Source organism: Oxyura jamaicensis, chromosome 2, assembly GCF_011077185.1.
Source record: "Oxyura jamaicensis isolate SHBP4307 breed ruddy duck chromosome 2, BPBGC_Ojam_1.0, whole genome shotgun sequence".
NCBI classification, from domain to species: domain Eukaryota; kingdom Metazoa; phylum Chordata; class Aves; order Anseriformes; family Anatidae; genus Oxyura; species Oxyura jamaicensis.
In genome coordinates, this window is record NC_048894.1 from 6,799,714 (window position 1) to 6,819,043 (window position 19,330).

At 45.3% G+C, this 19,330-nt stretch overlaps 1 protein-coding gene across 8 annotated transcripts in view; it reads right to left on the reverse strand.

Moving 5' to 3' along the window:
* Positions 1-19,330, reverse strand: part of PRKAG2 (protein kinase AMP-activated non-catalytic subunit gamma 2) — a 213,824-nt gene that overhangs the window by 91,127 nt on the left and 103,367 nt on the right. The window lies entirely within an intron of this gene.

Sequence of the window (19,330 nt, forward strand, 5' to 3'; positions counted from 1 at the left end):
AATAATAATAATAATAATAATAATAATAATAATAATAATAATAATAAATTCTCAAGTCTCTGCTCCTTTCTTTCCAGTCCGGGAGGCATACACTTCCCCCTTCTTCTCAGAAAAGGCTCAACAACCTGTTTTCTGGGGCAGAAAACCTCCTCCTGTGCTTTTGTTTGGTGACACACTGCATGTGACTCATGCTGCCAACACCTTTCTGGAAATGTCAGCACACCTTTGATTTTCAGACTCCAAGCTGTGTGTCCTGCCTCTCCCTCCTTGGTGATTGCATCGGTAAAATCACATACATGAGCTCCAGCACTGCTGCCTCCTGCCAAGGAAGTAGGCAGGGCAGAGGCTGCTGTGTTTCCAGAATCATTCCCCAAAAGATTCAGATCTCACCGGGGATGCAGCAAAGACTGACACAGGAGAACGAATAGCAGCTGCTTTTCCTTGCACTTCATCAACCAACATTCACATTCATCTCAGATGAACAAATCTTCAAATCATCTTCCTCTATCAATGTGTGTCAGATGGTAGTAGTTTAGATAAATTAAATTTGGGAAGATTGAGGGTAACAGTGAATACAGCGAGATTATTGCAAAATGAGAATCTCACTAAAAGCAGCCTCAATGAATTCCCGTGCAGGAGGGAGCTCTGACTTCCCACGGGTTTGCCAGCTGGGTAAACAGAGAGGTTAATGGAAGAACAGTAAACCTGGGCCTGACACCCAGCTCTATTAATTGCAATAAATGCCTCAGTGCCATAACTAAGGCACTAAGCCCCTGGGTTCACAGGTTGCTGAGGATCCCCTGTTCCACTGCAACCTGTTCTGGCATCTCTGCTGGGCTTTAGGAAGGTGACTGCAAGCACCTGGATGTGAATGTTTTTATCTGATCTCTCCAAGATCACTCAGCAAAAGCTCTGATCAAAGAACAAAATCTAAAATCTTCATTTCCCCTCTCTCTTGTTCTAGGTGTTACATACATTAACACCCGGATCTGAAAGCCTTGACACCTGAAACCCAGCAGTGTGCTTTCCTGAGCATCTTTTTAACCCCCCTTGTAGGAAAACCCTGGGCAACCAACATGCTGACTGCGACGAAGAGCAAGTCCGTACTGCAACCGAGAGACGTGAAACTGCATCCATGCAGTCCCCAAGCCTGCCAGCACCTTGGGGTGTTTAGGCAGGTGTCTGAAGGCTCCCTGCCACAGTGTTACCTGATTTAACTAAATTAAAACCTGCTCTGTATAGCTGCTAGGCAGCTGTGTGTAATTGCAGAGTCAGAGCCAGGCACACCAACACAACCCATCAGATTTCCTCCATGTGGGCCACCTAAGTGAATTAAAACATGCCAGTCTCCTCTCCTCAATGTCTGCCCTTGCTGTGAAATTAGATTATTCTATGCATGCCTTTGGTTTTCTCAAACACAAAACATGATCTCATATTCAAAGGGACACAGTACCCTCCAAAATCCCATTCTGACTGAATTTCTCTGCTTGCTTGCCCCTCTCCCTGCAGATACAACCACAAACCAGGACAGAGAAACTGGCTTTATCAGCTTGCTTCTTCTGGGCATCGAGCAAGACTTCTCTGCCTCTTTCTGAAATACAAACCTGCTGGGTTTCCCCTTTGCTCGCGTGGACTCAGAAAGAGCTTTAAAGTGGGGAAACCCCCCACAGAAATAACCTGAGAGATTTGAAACCACCACAGAACCGGAAGCAGCTTTGCTGTCTGATGTCCAAGTTGCCCTTTTAATTGTGAAATACTCAAAAATTGGCGTTCCCATCTATCAGGGATGGGCTGGAGAGGACATCACAAGGGGTAGGTGGGCTGTCTGCTGAAGCTTCCCTTCCTAGACAAACGCCTGTGCCATAGAGCAGCAGTGGCTGGTCGAGCAGGGATGGTCTTTGTGACAGCACCCAAAAGAGGACAAAAGGGTGTGAGCTCATCCTGGAGTCTGCGATTCCTTATCATTTCATTTGCAATTCTTTATCATTTCAAGGGAGGCCTCATTATTTTTCTGCCTTATCTTTCTGGCCACCCCTAATTGTGCCATTCTTCCACTCCAGTGCTTAAAGTCTCTTCCTGAAACAAAGGAAAAAAACCCAAATGCAATATTAATAGCTGCTAGTAATGAGCTTTTAAGAGCAAGAAGGAAAGCTGGCTGAAATTCTGCCTGGCCTACGTGGGGACTGCCAGGTCTCCCTCACGGCCTCCTCCTCGAGCAGCTGGAGGAGGCTGCTGAGACACGCCACCACCACCACCAGCACCACCACCAGTGTCACAGCCTCTCAGTGCCCCCAGCAACTCCTCAAAGGCTTCATATCCCTTCCAGAGGCTGCGTGTGGAGCTGTGGTTATTCTGTCTGGGAAGGTATCAGACTCTCCAAGGCCTCCTGTGGAGCTCAGGGTGTCAGGGCTGAGGATGGGGCACTGGCTGACCCCAGCCCTCTTCAGCAATGGCTGGAGCAGAGACTTGCAGCTCATAGCACGGCACACAGCAAAGTGTTTGGGTGAGCACTGAGGACACCCAGATGCTTCAATCTTTTCCAAATAATGAAATCTCTCTCCTCACCTTTCCATGATGAAGGTCTCAAGAGACATTCAGAGAAAAAGAGCCCAACAATGAGGGACCCGAATGCAAATGCACTGGGTCCAAATCCATAACACATTTGCATTTATGCAACGGAGCCCCTCCACATGCAAAATGGTTTGCACATTGTGTGAACACATAAGTCTGTCCCACTGTATATTTCATGCCTCCCGTGGGTTTGCCTCTACCTTCTAACAGTTAGCAGCATGGGCAGAAACACTCTTCATTCTCCCAGCTGCTGATCCACGATGAGAAGTACCCATGTGAGCAGCTGTTCCTCTGCACAAGATGCATACACACACACCCCAGGTGTGCCCACGACAGATCAGTGCTTTATGAATATCCACAGGCAGATACCAACAGCCTTGGGCTTGCACAAATTCCTAACGCGTTCAATGCTTGCTGAAACCATTTGCAGAGAAACAAAAAGCTTCGTCTAAATTCAACTGTGGATACCCCCAGTGAAATTGCTGGAGCTATAGGACAGCCGGATTTAACTCTCCCACACATGTTCCTGTGCTCTTTCAAGGTGCTGAGCACCTGGGAGCAGACCAGCCACGCGAACACAAGCTCACTGTGGTTAATAGGACCAAGTGGGTCACAGCCTGTGGTGCTTTCCAAAGCTCAGCCTGTAGAGTGTTGTTGGGAGATAAAAACTAATCTGAATGAAATAAATGAACCAATGAAGATATTCCCTGTTTAATGCAGTGGAAGTCATTTGAAACAGTGTCATTTCATTTCCACTAACAGCAAAGCCAAAATGTTTGTTTATAAAATAAAATAATTATGAAGGAAGTAGTAAATTAGAAAAAAATAACTTGTTACCAAAATACCCCCCCTATTAACTAAACCCCCATTCAACAGAAAGTCAGTATTTGTCCCTCCATCTGTCGCAAAACTATTTAAACTGGAAAAATATGGAAAATGCTCTCCAAATGCAGGTGGCCACATGAAATGGGTGCTGTCTTCTCAAGCAACAAGCAGGGCAGGTGAGCCCCATGATGCAAGCACACACAACAAGAAGTAGATCAGCAATGCCACTGCAAGCAGGAGCATTTGTCCCATACAAATTACACTGTCCAGCATGAGCCAGCCAGCAAATATAACCCCCTTCACCTGAACAGAGAAGTGCGATTTGAAATAGCAGGTCTTAGGGTGACCCTTCTGCAAGGAAATGCAGTTTCAGTTCTGATTTCCATCCCACCTTGGCCAAATTCCTTCACCTCTCTGTGGCTCAGGCTCACCATCTTCTTTAAAAAGAGTGATTTTTTATAAAGACTCTTTACAAAGAGCTTTTATTTTCTTCGAAATAAATACTGAACATGCTATCACTTTCCCTCTTTAAGCAGGCCATGGTACCTTATGGCAGATAGAGGAAATGGATCATAAAGGCTCCTTAGAACAGCTACAATAAAATCTCCATACTGAAATATTTAGGCAAAAAATGTTCTGAATAAGCAACACTAAGAATGATAGAGGCTTGTCCAAATAGTCTTCTTCAACCAGAGCTTTTACAGACACCAGTCCTGTGATAGTCCCCCAGGACATCCCCTTGCTACCCTCCCACCCTATGGAAAAATGTGGAAAAAAGACTATTTTGTGCTCCTTGCCCTTGCTGGCAGAGGCTGTCTTCCTTGGCCAGAATTTCCTATATTATATTTTTTCCTGTGAATGAACAGAAAAAAAAAAAGCTCAAAAGCTCCTGACCTCAGCAGCAGCACCCGTGGGGCTGAGCTGCATCCTCCTGCCACAGCCCCAGCATCAACAGCAAACTGCTGCCAGCAGAGCAGCGCAGCTTCAAAGCATCTCTAATCGGAGGCAGAAACTCCGAGTGCGAGTAGAGTCAGCCAGGGTGAAATGCAAGCTGGCAGTGCGCTGAAGACAATGCTGATTTTCATCTGCTACAATAATTCCTCTTCCTGTAACAGCTAATTTTCCTGCACAGCCTCTCCTAGCGGCTTTTAAAATTGCAGCAGCCAGGTTTCTTTTGTCAAGTCTTCCCAGCAGGTTCAAACAAGGTCTGGAAAACTGAGGGCAAGGAGGAGAGCAGCAAATCATCACATCACTGCCCTGCAAAATAATACATTTTAATACAATTCAGCTATTTCATACTCAAATCGCTCAGAATGCCAGAGCAAACACCCAGAGCTGGGACTTGTCACTGTCTCCATGAGTTTGTCTCCTCATCTTTCTGTTTAACACTAAGGCATCTCCTCAGCGTCTCTGATAAAGAATATTATTGCAAAGAACATAATCGGCTTCCCCTGCGTCTTCTTGTCCTGAAATGTTTCTTTTACTGCTAAATAATGGAAGAAATCCAAGATTTCCATGTGAGTTCCCGTTTCCAGTCTATCAGCGAACGTTCTGTCCTCAGCTCTTAACTGCGTGCTCTTCAGACTGTCTCTTACGCCGCAGGCGGTTTTGCTCCCCTATTTCTGTTTCTTCCAGATGCCAGCTGAGCTCAGATGAACTCTGGCACCTGCCACGTGAGCACAGCGCTCAGGACGGTCCAAATCAGGCATAAGTTTGGTCTGGGGGAGCAGGTGAGCTGGCACTTCAGCTATCCCTTGGTTATGTGAACCATAAAATGAGCAAAACTTCCGCCAGCTCGGTGTGGCTGATTAGCAGCTGTTGGGAGGAGAACTCTCTTAACCTATTGAGGAATATCATTTTAGAGATATGGATAATTGTGCTCCAGGAACTGCTTGCAATTTTCTATGCCGAGGAATAGTATTGCTATGCTATGTCCCATCTCGGCTGTGTGTCAGGACAGCTCTCATTACAAAAACCTTTACAGACATCAAGCTCCATGTTTCCATTCTCTCCTGTTTTTGCCTCATTTTCTGTCCAGTTCATGAAGGGGCCCAGGGCATGGGTTGGGGCTGAGCAGGACCAAAGCAGGAGCTCCAGCTTCTCCTTCTGGCAGCATGGGTGCCACGCAGGGCTGTGATTAAATTCCGGATCAGATCTTATTGAGCTTCTCCTACTCATCACTTCTAACCTTGCTTTTATCTGCTCAGCACTTCCCACCTCCCGGGTGCATCATCAGCCTTTTGCTTTCAGTCTCTGATACCTTGACGACGTGATGCTAATCAGAATATGGGGAGATAAGAGCTAGGGAGGGCTTAGACAGAGAACCCTGAGGCTGGCCAGAGGAATAACTGGGTGACAGTTAGATTGCTTACTTAGGGAATCGATAACAATTTAGGATATTCGCGGCAGTGTGAGGATCACAAAGTGAGGCTCCTCCTGTTACTGGTTACTCTCACGACATCTTGATGGGACTGATCAATGTTATCAGAATTTCACAGATGGAAAAACAGGCTTTCTAATCCCAGCTGTAGTCTATGGGTAGACAACGGAGCCTACCTATACATCAGCAGTTTTCTCCACGGCACACACCCATCTGCGTGCCCGTCTGCCCCTCGCCCCACACTCCAAGTGAAGGCCGTGAAGCTGTCACCGCTGTACTGGAGTAGGTCTAAGCAGGCACCGAGGCACCACACTACAATCTGCCACGCTGTCAGGAGGCACTGCTCTGACAGCCCTTTGCCCAGGGGTAGAACATATTGGGAAGGAAAAATAAAATAAAAGCCGCTCATTTTCACGTACAAGGGTTTTCTCTTCAGCCGGAGGAATGCAAATGCCATGCAGCCTTTACATTGTCTCCGACGGTTTGGCTGATTATCACACCTCTAATTCCAGTTCACACAAGCCTCACAGCACTTTCTTATTATGGATGTGCTGCTGACATGTGCAAAGGCTGATTAGATAGCTAGACACAAGCCAAGGAAATAATAAATACACAACGCCACTTTTCAGAGATATATTTTACTACTGGCACTTGTGTGCACAGTCGAACTTGCGTTCTTAGTTTGATCTCTGCCCTTTCTGAGCAAAAATTTTTCCAGTTATTGAGTTAAATATTCCAGAGAGATAAACCACGTCATAGTACATTTCAGGTTTATTATTCTCCCATCAGTTAGACAGCGAACTATTATTCACTATCCTTATTGCAGCTCATGCAAAGCTGCAGTCCTAATCCTCTCAGTGGGACATGAAATGCCTCTGTGGGCTTGTGCTTGTCCCACCTTGCAGGTGTACATGTTCCTCATAGTCAGTACAGGAGAAAACTACACCACAAAGTCAAAGAACACCTTTTTTCAGGTAAGGAGCCACTTGGCTGGCCAAGAGGTTACATGCAGGAGTGGGCAGTCTACATATGTGAATGGGTGACAAAAAGTGTCCTGCTCCTGGAGCATGCTCTACTGGTCAGCCCCCAAGCTGGCATCAGTGGTGACCTTGTCCTGTCTAATTGTGTCACTAAAACACTAAAAAGTGTCCTGTCACTTACTGGCTGTGCCCAAAGGCACCTTCGTAATACAGAGGTGCAGACTGGGTCCAGGCTATGCGCTGCAATAGGTGACCAGGGGTTCCTACTGGATCAGCCTTGGAGAGGACTCCACAAAGCTAGAAGAGATAAGGAAAGGCTGATAGGGTTGATCAAAGGAATGGAATGACATTTCAGATTAGGAAAAATGAGTGAAGGGAAATGATAGGACAGAAGTCTGTGAAATGAGGAGTGAGATGAAGATGACAAACAGAGATGGAAGCATCAGATGAAAGTAGAAAAGCTCAAAACAAATGCAAGGGAATATTTCTGACACACCACGTTCTTAAATGGCAGAACACGGCAGATGTTAAAAGCTTGGTTTTGAAATGCAATTGGACAAGATCATGGAAGAAAAATTCATCAAGGGCTCCAAAACACCAGTTTTAGCTCAGACAGTAAGCCATGAAGTTCTGGAGGCTGGGTGAGTATAAAGGGAAACCCCCTTACATTCTTGTCCTGCTCTCATACTCCTCCCTATACCTGCGTTACGAAAAGAGGCTGATCTGGAAGGATGTTTGGCCTGACCTGGTAAATTCATTCTTGTATTTGAACTGAAAATGAGTTTCAAAGCAGTAAAAATAATGACATAGTCTCATACCTAAGCAGAAGGTGTTTTTATTCCAGTCCCGTCTGCACTACAAATATAATATTATTTTCTATAGCCTAAACTCCACCATTTGTAAGATGATACTAAGGGAATCTACCTTTTAACGACACTCCTAGATCTACAGCTGAGTGAATGACAGAGTGACAAAGAGTTACCTGTGTTATTAACCAGACCTGTCTGTGAGGCTGCTGTGGGTCAGCATGCGCTGGTGCTCAAGTCCAAATAGTCAAGGGTCTGTGACAAAGCCTTAAAACAAGATATTAAAAGACGTCAGGCATTAGATTTAATTTTCAGAAGCACCAACTGGCGCTGAGTATTTAACAGCTTTTAAAAATCCTCCTTTTTGTGTTTATTTTGGAATCTGTGGCAGGGGGACTTGGGCTGCTGTTTTCAGAAGCATGAAGAGTCAAGTCCAAGCCTACGTGGCCTGTTTACAGTTACAAGGGGTTGCAACACCAGAGACAGGACCAAACCTGGTGGATGCCCGACTCCTATCAGGAAAGAAGGCGGGGAGGAAAATGCAGACTGGAATTGCACTGCCTGCAGCGCAGCAAGGACGAATCCAAGTCACCTTTCAGCACAACACCCAGATGCATGGATTAGCCATGTCAGCACAGCTTCAAAACTCGCCTTGGAAGCAAGGAAAATTAGGAGCTTCATTACAGCTGGGAGGCTGATAGCTCCCTATACATTAGCTACTAGTGGAGTTAAAGTATGGTCCTGCAGCAGAGGACTGCAGCACAGCCATGGTCACAGCCATGTGGTTAGCCAGGTCTGAAACAGCACCATAAACCACCCTCCAGCTCTTCAGCTGCAAGGAGACTTCTGGCTATTCCCCATAACCACATGGAGGAAAAAACCTTGACTTCTTCCATCCCTTTCTTTTCTAGTTCAGGTTGACCTCTCCCTCCATGTATGTAGCCTCATGGGGCTCATTTTTCAGCCAGGAGCAAGCAGCATTCAGGGTCCTGACCCATCACCAGCTCCCTCCAATGCAGCAGAAGCATCTCATGAGCTCCCAGACGGTTTTGCAATTAAATTTTAAGGAGCGCTGCTCACTCATGTATTTTGTAGCAGGGTTTAATTTCAGCTGGCAGCTCGCTCCCATAACACGGGCATTTCTCCGTGAGTCTACTCAGTTAGGATTAGTTTCATCAGTTTTGGGCATGGCAGGTTTCCTGTATTAGTCTCCACGTCTCAAGCTTAGTTTGTGCTGCTGGGATTTCTTGCAGGGAGCTTGGTTCTTTGCTTTGTGCTCTGTATTGGAGCTTCCAGTGTTTATTTTGGGGAAATTTTGTAACGATTTACACTAAGTCCTTGTTTTATAGCCCTTCGGTTTTTAAGTTCAAATAGACTTCACGTAGTCTCTAGGCTCCAGTTTTCCTATTGCCACTGCCAGGAAGGATCTCCATAAAGTTTTAAAGAAGGACCTGGCTGATACGAAGGAAAACTCTGGTATCCTTTTAGGAAGGAAAGGAATAAAACCAAATCTGACAGCAACATCAACAAATGTCTACAGGAGCCTTGGCAAGCTATGGATGTACAAGACCTGAAAGGATTGTGTACAGTGAGCATGGTTCATTTGCTCTCTTCTCCTTCTCACCAGCAGCTGAGTATCAGCAGCCAGACGTGCTCACTGTCCCCAGACAGCAGTGAAAACTGGGCTAGGGCTACGGGCTCTGCATCACTGGAATTTTTCAAAGAATGATTTACTGTGTTCAGAAGATTTGCATTTCTGTTTTCACACCTCCTGTTTGAGGATTTCTAATGACTTTGCAGCGCAGTTCCTTCATAGCCCCAAAGCTGATTAAAAGGAGCACCCAGTGAAGTTGTGCAGAATATGGGTCAGATCTCCAGGTGGTGTAAAAGCAGCAGATCTCCAAAAAATGTAAGAATAACTAATCCTACTTTTTTTCCTTGCAATAATATACTTTAAGCTTGAAAAGAATGGTGAGAACTGGGGGGCTGGTTCTCTCTCTTGCTGCTCCGCCCAGGCTTTCTCCTGAGATGCTGCATGCTGCCACAGGAGACTGCTAATCTTAGTTCTAGGAAGATGAACCGAAGATAAAAATTACAATTTATAATATCAGATAAAAATAATGCTCATGATACAGAGGGCAGGGCAGTTAGGTACCTTCACATTTCAGTATCAGCCACGTCTGCAAACTGTCAGCCCAAAAAGGTCATTAAAACAATCTGCCCTTTTATCAAGAGCAAGCTCTGATTGTGCTGAATACACAGTGCTAATTCCAGCCCTCTCTGACAGCTCGATTAACCCTTTTCTGAGTGTCATACACACCGTGTGTATACATGAGCTGTCTTCACACAGATTTGGTTCTTCTCCCATCAAAGGCACTCTCAGTGAGCTCTGCCACCTTTCAGCTGCAGAACAAGCTTTTCATCTTGTTGCTTCTTTGCTTTCACATCTACTGCCCTATCTTCACAAGGACTTATTCTGTCCCCTTCAGAGCTAAGTACTAGCTACGTTTGCAGGAGAAGTAATATCAGGTATCATTCACACTTCTCATAGTACAGAGGACTCTGTCCCAATCAGGTATCAAAACTAGTAGCTCCCATCAACTTCAAGGTGAGGCAGCAGCAGCTTTGCCAGCAGCACTCGGTGTTTTCCAGGTCTGGGTCCCTCACAGACTTCTGCAGACACTGCTAACAAGTTCATGACTGAGCAGGGGCTTCGATAACCTCATTATATTCAAGCACGCGAGGCTAACAGGTGTGCCAGAGCTGCAGATCTGCTTGCTTGGAAGATGAGATCCTTCATACGTCTGAGCAACCTAAGCAGCATCCCACATGAGTTTTGGCAGCCCTGTGTGGCCGGTGGCAACTGCGAACCCTGCCTTCTGATAAAAAGCAAAGTGTGCCCTTTGCTAAAGCTTCAAACCCACTGACACTATGGAGTGTTAGCACTGAAAGGACTCGACACAAATATTTGTTTTAGATGATAGATTATTTATAAGAGGTTTCAGATGCTCCATCCTTCAGTCAATAGTTGACTGCATAGCTTCCGCTACCACTGCCCCTTTTGATTTCCTCGGGTTTTCTTTCCCCGAGATCAAGGTGATCTATTTTTAGGGTGGTTAAGTGAGGAGTTGCTATAGTGACAGATTGCTGATACAAACCAAGCCCCGCTGCAGATCCTCAGGCTGGCAAAGGAGGGGTGCCACCCAGAGGGGGGCAGTGGCTCGGGGTGCCCAGGCAATGCTCAGCTCAGGGCTGAGTTAACAGTCCTGGACTCTCAAGGCCATGCTTAATTTATACAAACTGGCCAGAAAGAAGCCTTTAACACTTGATGCTTTTTGTATGGAACACAGATCTTGCTACCTTTGTTGGCCTAAGAAATTACTTGGTGTAGCTAAGTCTTGGGCTTCACAGTGGTCTTCTTCTGTTGGTCTGCTGGTACAATTCTGCTGTACAAGTGTCCCAAGCTGCCTCTACCCAAGGATTCAATCTGTTCTTGAAAATTTATGAAAATGAGTGCAATTGTACGCTGACACTGAGAACTGGAGGGGGAACAGATGGACAGTCAGGATATTTGCAACCTCAGAACCAAGCAGCTGAGCAACTCCACCAAATCACAGAACTCATAGAGCCATATAGAATCATTAAGGTTGGAAAAGCCCTCCAAGATCATCTGGTCCAACCATTCCCCTACCACCAATGTCACCCACTAAACCATGTCCCTAAGCACCAGGCCCAACCTTTCCTTGAACACCCCCAGGGACGGTGATGCCACCACCTCCCTGGGCAACCCGTCCCAATGCCTGACTGCTCTTGCTGAGAAGAAATGTCTCCTCATTTCCAACCTGAATGTTAGTTGGGAAGGACCTCTGGAGGCCTCTACTCTAATCTCCCCCTTAAAACAGGTCTGTCGTCAACCAAGACCAAGTCACCCATGGCTTTGTCTATCTGAGTCTTGAAAACTTCCAAGGATGGAGGAGAGCCCACAGTTACTCTGCTGGTGCTGCATCACCCTCTTGAGGGAGTTCTTGCTAACATCCAGCCTGACTCTTTAACTCCTTTAACCATCTGCTCCTACTACGAAGAGCTTGGCTCTATCACCTTTTAAACTCCCTCTCCAGCAGTTGCAGGCCACTATTAGATTGCCCGGTAATATTCTCTCTGATGATGGACAAAAAAATGTCCAGTGTCTTCAACCTGTCCTCATAGGTTACATGCCCTAGGTCCCAGAACACCTTGGCAGTCCTCCTGGTAAATCCTTTCCTGTTTCTCAGCATTTTTGTGACTGGGGGACCAGAAACTGGACGCACGATTCCAGCTGAGGCCCAATCAAAGCCAGGTAGCGGGGGAAAACTCTTGACTGGATTGTTCCGTTCCTCCTAGTATGCCCAGTATGTGCTTTGCACTACTTGTGATTAGGTGAACTGCACATTTGGGGATCATTTTCCACACAATATCTACCACAACTGAGTCCTTCCCTCTGGGAGTCAGTCACCAGTGCCCAGCATGCACTTCTGCATGGGTTCATCTCACCGCAGGAGGTGAGGACTTGGAGCTTCTTCTTGTTCATGGGCTTTTTCTCAGCCCAATCCCCAAATTTCCTATGATCCCAGGACTGAAGCTCTCTTGCACAGGGTATTGACTACCAGCAATGTCACATCTTCCACATATTGGCTGACGGTACACCATGCCTCATCATTCAGGTTGTCCATGAACGGTATCAGTTCCCATCCTGATCCCTGGGTGCTGGCCACACCTAAATGCAGCTATTTCCCTTGGGAAAGGTCAACACTTTTCCAGTTCCTCACCCTTTCATATCAGTCCTCCTATCAAGGAGCCTGGCACAATCCTCGCCTCTGAACATCTGAATTTTGATGCCACTATTGCAGGAAGAACCTTTCCTCCGCAAAGGCTTCATCTGCCTCATTTCTCTGGTTGTTTCCACCTCATTTCTCCCTTATCTGTGTTTCTTAAATTGGTTTCTTTCCCTATTCTTGTTTATTATCTCTAATAGGGTATGCAATCATTTTGAAAAGTGTTTTAATTTTGTGTAAACAAAATTATATAAAAGCACTGAAACGAAACTGAACTATGCCATGTCACAGAAATCCTATAGGCTCTGCTCCTGTAGACTAATTCTTCTTTTATTCGTTGTGGATGTCTCTTAGCTCCTCAGCAACCTGTGCAGACATCTCCACTGTCGTTCTCTGAAGGAAATGCCACACCATGTACTCTCCTCTCTGAAATGTGCCCCATTACACTGAGTCGATGTCAGAGGACAGATGTCTCTGAGGTCTGCAGATCTGGAAAAAACAGAACTGTTGCTCCCACCAGTGTCTATCCAACACACAGGAGGCTCAAAGGCTACTACGCTAACCCAGGACCCCAGGAGATGCTGGCATGCCCCAAGCAGGAGATGTGGGCATCTCCCAAGCACTCCCACAAAGCTGAAGCCTGCAGTATTTGCTACACCTTCCTCCCACTGAGCCACGACTGTGTGACACCAGCAGAAAGCAGTGAAGACATCACATTTCATCTGCTCCTCCCCAGCAGCACGGCCAGGCAAGGCAGGACTTGTCCTGGGAGTCCTCTACACACTCGGGTAGTTCTTGTATGGACTAAAATAAAGCCGGGGGGAAGATGGGCAGGATCTGTTAAACAATCCAGTTACTGTAGCTCCGAGAGCTTCAAAAGGCCCCTTGTTACCCCGCTGCGAACACAGCCTGGGGAAGCAGCTGTTTTCTGATGCCTGGAAAAAACTCCAAAGAAACAACAAGATGTTCTTAATTAATATCAGCTAATCCTGTCATCCCTCCTTGAGCTAGTTTACCCTAACTTTATCATAGGAGGAGCAGAAAAAGGACAGGCTAAGATGGGAGCTGCTCCATGCAAATGTGCTGGGCTGTGTCCTTATACCAAGCGGGGCTCTGTGACCTTTCCAGCATGGCAAATTCAAGCCTCCACGCCAAGCCTGCCAGCAGCACAATGACAGCTCCCAGAGCAGCGCTTCACTCTCAAGACCTAAGCCTTCGACTTTCAGCGCGAGTCTGTAATGACAAAAAAAAAAAAAAATGGTTCAAACAATTTAGAGGTGTTGAATCACCCTGCTCAGAGCACTCCTCAGTCCTTGAGCTGCTTTTTTAGGTTGGACAAGAATAAAGGTGAAAGTAGAAAACAGCTGAATCCTAGTAATTCCTGGGATCTGCTGATCCAATAAACCTGACAAACAAATTGCCTTAACATCATCTTTTAAATTGCACTCTTGGGCAATTCACTGAAACTTTGAGCAAGGAGTCAATAGTCCAAAACATTGATTTCTAATTAAACAGAAGCACCCCCTACCTAAATGCTACTGTCGAGTGGAAATTCAGGCTGTGAGAACAGATCTGTGCTTGAAATTTGCTTTTAAAGCCTGACAACAGCACTTGTAGCATAGATGCAAAGAAATATAAATAAATTGTGGTCTAGCTGAGCACAACGTAATCAAATCGAAGTCAGCCTCAGATAACAGCTTCTCACACAGTTATTCTTCAGAAAGTCAGAGCCCTTGAATAGTACAAGTAAAATAACAGAGGAGACAAAAGAAGAGCACTATAGTACTCCCAGCTGGGGCAGTAGGGGTGAGAGTGCTTCTGAGAGTGCAATTTTGGTCACATGTGGAAATCAGTAATTGCAGTGATTTTGTGGATGTAAATTGTGATCCTCCAGTGTTCGGCATGAAATCACTCCAGGATGCATTCATTAAAGTGAGATGTCATATACACAAGTCTTATCTGTGTTATTTTCTTTTCACATAAAAAATAGATCAGATAAATTATTATATTACAAGGTAACTGAGATAACTTTCCAGTCTTATATACATATAAATATTGTTTGTTTTTAGAAACAGGCTATGTCTGCATCTGTTTCCACTCACAGTCACTATCAGTTTTCCGTTTCAGTTTCTCCTTTTCCACCTCAGCAAATCACCTTTCCTCTCATGTTTGCATTTCACAGCTCTACCTAGATTTAATATCAGCATTTGCTTTTCATGTCTCTCCTTCAAGAAAAAAACATTCATCCTGCTGTTTCAAGTGATGCCATTTGAATAGCAGATTTAAAGTATAATTAAGATGTTAAAAAGGGAAGTATCAATGCTGCTGCTGCATCTGTGTCTGGGGGACAAACCTCTGCACCGACGAGGACCATAGCCACATGGACTCCCGAAACAAGAGATCTCTTTACCACAAAGATGCATGTTCTCTAAAACAGCCTGCCCAAAGGGAGGCCAACCCTGCTGCTCTCACCCATGGACACACTGATGACAGCAGCATGTCAATGCTGAGCAATTCTCACATTTATAGGAATGTAAGTATTTTGGACCAAACTACCAACACAGAGCTGCCTGGAGCAGGACCCATCATTGTAGGACAGGGAAGAAGTGTTGGTGGACAGACTCTTTTGCAAGAACAATCTCTAAATTGGTGCCTCATGGGAGCTTGCTGTATTTTCAGGTCTATAACCTTCCCTTCAAAGAAAAATAACTTCATTTTTGAAAATGAATTACTTGGACAAGTTGCATTCTCAGACAACTCATTGTGAGGACAATGAGTCTGCATCTCCTTTAAGATGAAGGATGCTGCCCAGCTCCATGCCAGCTGGAACACCACACTGTTCGCTGCTCCTCCAATTCAGTTTCCACCAAAACAGAAGAGATTTTCTGGCTTTATTACTGTCCTAATTTACCAATACCTGATTGAAAATACCTTGCTGATTTTATTGCTTCACCAGAACAGTCCTTTTCCCCATATTAAGAATGTTTCAAGACAGAGTGTTTATAGAATGCAGCCGCACAGGTATTATATAAAGGCAGAAAATGGTTAAAAAAAAACAAAAAAAAAAAAAAAAAAAAGGTCTCAGACATTTCACCATGCTTGTATCTGCTTTTCTACTTCCTGAAAGCCAGCCACTGCAATTTCACAGGTTCCAGGTCTCAGAGCTCTCTGCAGTACAAGATTAATCAGTACTGATCAGCCAGGGCTACACATTTTCTAAAATCACTGCCAGCTCAACAGAGCATGAAAACCAGTAGAGAAAACCATTAACAAAGCAAAGTGGTCTCAGTTTTTCATGCCCAGTCTCTGCTACTGACAGCTTTAACTGCCTTTATGGAGCAACAGGAATTTGGTTTTGGTTTTGTTGGTGGTGGGTTTTTTTAATTATTATTATTATTATTATATATATATTTATTATTATTATTATTATTATTATTATTATTATTATTATTATTATTATTATTATTATTGTGGTGGTGGTGTTTTTTTGTTTGTTTTCAGTGCTTTTACAACAGCTGCTGGATGGGCAGCGACCCCTTCACACCCATTTATTCCTCCAGAAGTTTCTTCATGTTTTCTGTCCCTGCTCTCACCACAATGATCTGCACCCTGGCTTGTGCCAATAAATGGTGCTGTGAGCCAGGCAGAGCATCCCTTAGGTTTCCACTTGTACTTGGAAGTGTTGTGAGGATGTGGACCCTTCCCCGAGCTGACCCCACCATCGGTCAACAAGCCGCAAGTCACACCAGGCCTCATGTCACACCAGGCCTCATGTCACACCAGGCCTCATGTCACACTAGGCCTCAAGTCACAACAGGGGAGGTTTAGGTTCCACACTAGAAAGAATTTCTTGATGGAAAGTGTGGTTAGGCCCTGGAACAGGCTGCCCAGGGAGGTGGTGGAGTCCCCATCCCTGGAGGTGTTAAGAGAGGGAAGGAGTCTTTGGGTGCTGATTCAACTCCACTGAGACCCATCCAGAGAGAAGCAAGGAGCAGGCTGAGCAGCTCCTGGGTGGCTCGGTGAGGCCAAAAGTCTCCAAACGGAGCAGTTTGAGGCAAAACTCCAGGGCAGGTGGCAGTTCCACTGTGCATCAGAGAGGTTTCTGCACTGGGTGCTTGCAGCTCCAGCAGGGAAGAAACACTTTTAACACCACACCTTTTGCATGTGTTATTCAATCCTTCACAGAATGGGTGGTGTCCTTTAAAGGGCAGAGCAATTAGCCTCACTGGGGCCAGAAAGTTGTCCCCATCAGAAATGCCATGTGCCTATCCGTTACAACAAACCACACTGCAGCAGGATCTGTTGGCTCTCCTGCCCAGACAACAGCGATTGCAGTGGAGACAAGGAACTGCCAGGGGATCCAGAGGTCACATAAATTTAGGGTGATCCTCAGCGTTGCCAAAATCATATCCTTTCCCTGCTGTTCAGTGGAGTGGGGATGGGATAATGAGGTCTCCCCACTGGCTGCTCCTCTCAAATAGCAAAGTTCAGGGAGCTCTGCTTTCATCCCACTGCTCTCCCTGCTCTCCATCACACCTGGTGTTCCCTCACACATTTTTCCTTTACCCCTCTATGTTCTCTCTGTCAGGTAAAATCAGAAATCCCAGATTCAGTTAGTCCAGGTGTCAGAGCATCCCTTTATAGGGCATCAGGGCACCTTTTCCTCTTTGTACCATTTCCACCCCTTTTCTAGAAAGGATGGGAGCCCATTCAGCAGCAGATACATGCCTGGCATCAACTCTAGCAGCCCAAAATGCTCCCTGAGGTCACACCTGCACCATCGGGCTGGGAAAGTGCAAGCTGGTTCGCCACCATGCACTTCTCATCCACGTTGAGAGCTGGCAGCTAAGAGGAAGGCACCCGGCCATGACAGCAGCTGATGAGCCCCACATCTGCCTGTTGCAGATGCTCTGACACGCAGATAATGCTGATCATAAAACCTTCACAGTGCCTTTTGTCCCTCTGAGAGCTGTTCAGAAAGTGTTTAGCAAGGCATAATAGCAACAAGGTACAGTCTAAACCTAGTAAATAATGCAAAGCTTTTGTTGTGACATTTCCCTGCAAATATTTAAGGCTCTTTAGGGAAAAAAAAAAAAAAAAAAAAAAAAAAAAAAAGCATTTCCAAGTTTCCCTGTTTCCCAAAAGGAAACCAGGCTCCATGGGGATGCCAGAGGCAATCCCAGCAGCAATGGATCCGGGGTAGGCAGGAACACAGACATGTCTGATTGATTTTTTTTTCCCACTCTTGTGACTTGGTGGCTCTCCATTCATGATGACCCTGGATGCAGGGAGATGACCTAGCCACACTTTACAAAAACAGCAGATGAAAATAGTGTAGAGCAATTACTGTGAAGTGAATTGTGCCTAAAGCTGCCAGCATACCACCAGAGTGGGCTACACTCGGGATTAATGTGGAAAACTACTTATGGGAGCTAGTCAGGATGCCCGTTAGCTGCTGGATTATAAAACATGCACTGAGGAACCCAAATGCAGTCTGGCATTTTTGGCATTACACTTTCAACCTGTTTGTTTCTAACTGCCATAAACATTACAGGTTCACACAGACGGAACTCTTGGGATAGGATGAATTATTTTATCCATGGAGGATGATAAGCAGAGGGTTTAGAGCTAGGCTCTGAGGAAGCAGACTTGCAACCACACCTGTTGCTACCTGCAGTGAATCCTTTTGCAGATGCTGGGATTCCCATCTGATTGATGAAACCAAAAGAAGAGGGTCAGCTCGTGGCTTAAAATGCCATTAAGCACTCAATCAACAGATAGCACACATGCTACTGCTCAGGTGGGAATTTAGGAGTTTTCATCAAAAGTTTGGGAATGTTTTTGTGGATCTGGGCAATCTGTAATCCAGATCTTTCCCTCTTCTTGCATATAGGCTGTTACCTGTCTTTGTGCATCTCACCAACACTGTGACACTCCAAGGGTTATATCTCACTCACAGCAACTTGACCTTACTTGCTCTCCAGGGGAAACCCTCAGACAGTTTTAGTGCAATGCTGAACAAGCCTCAATACCTTAGATTTAAAAAACACTTAATTGTACAAAATGGGAAAAAAGAGAAGCATTTTCTAGGAAGACATTTTAAAAACATCTCAAGTGGCCACTAAATAAATTACAAAACACTAAATAATAGAAAAACAAGCTCTCTGGATGGGCAGTCACTCATCCATCAATAGCCACTCTTCATCATCACATCTGTGTGCACCTCTCTGCACCCTCCATATGGTCCAACACAACTCATACGTTCCTCATCCTGCTGGATTTAATACAGTGACTCTTGACCAATAAACCACATTTAAAAAGCCTTGCAGACCCATTGTCAGCCTCTCTAACCTCTGCGTGATCTGGCTGACTCAGTGTAACATCACTTTTAAATCCCGTGGTCACAGGATACAATCTCTCAGCAGAAATCATGGTCTTTGGGCAACCACACACACAACTCAGCCTGTAGTTTCACCCAGTGACCAGGAAAAGTTTTTGATTAACAGAGGAAGGTCCCTAAGTGCACCTCAGACACAACTATACCAGAGCCTGCAGGAACAGAAAGATGGGTTTTTAAATGATTTACTTATCAGACTGATATGCAATTTTTTTCTACTTAAAATTCATCTTTAATATATACAATATTAGCCCTAACTTAAAATTTAGTTGCCCTTTTTCAATGAAAATAACATTAGTCTGAAATATAGAGTCAACAATCCCTTTTGAATGGATTTCATGGAGTTTACTCTAAGGCTTACTGTAATATCACTCCTTTCCTATTTCTGTGTGTTACAGGTGTCAGCTCAGATGTTCACCCCTGGTGCAAAGTAACATATAACTAATCCCCATGCAACAACTGCACAGTTCAGTCAGTGGAATTAGGAAGCATGAAATTGTTGCTTGATTACCCGATACCCCACACTGCCCTCTCCCAGAGACCGGCATCCCTGCCTTCTG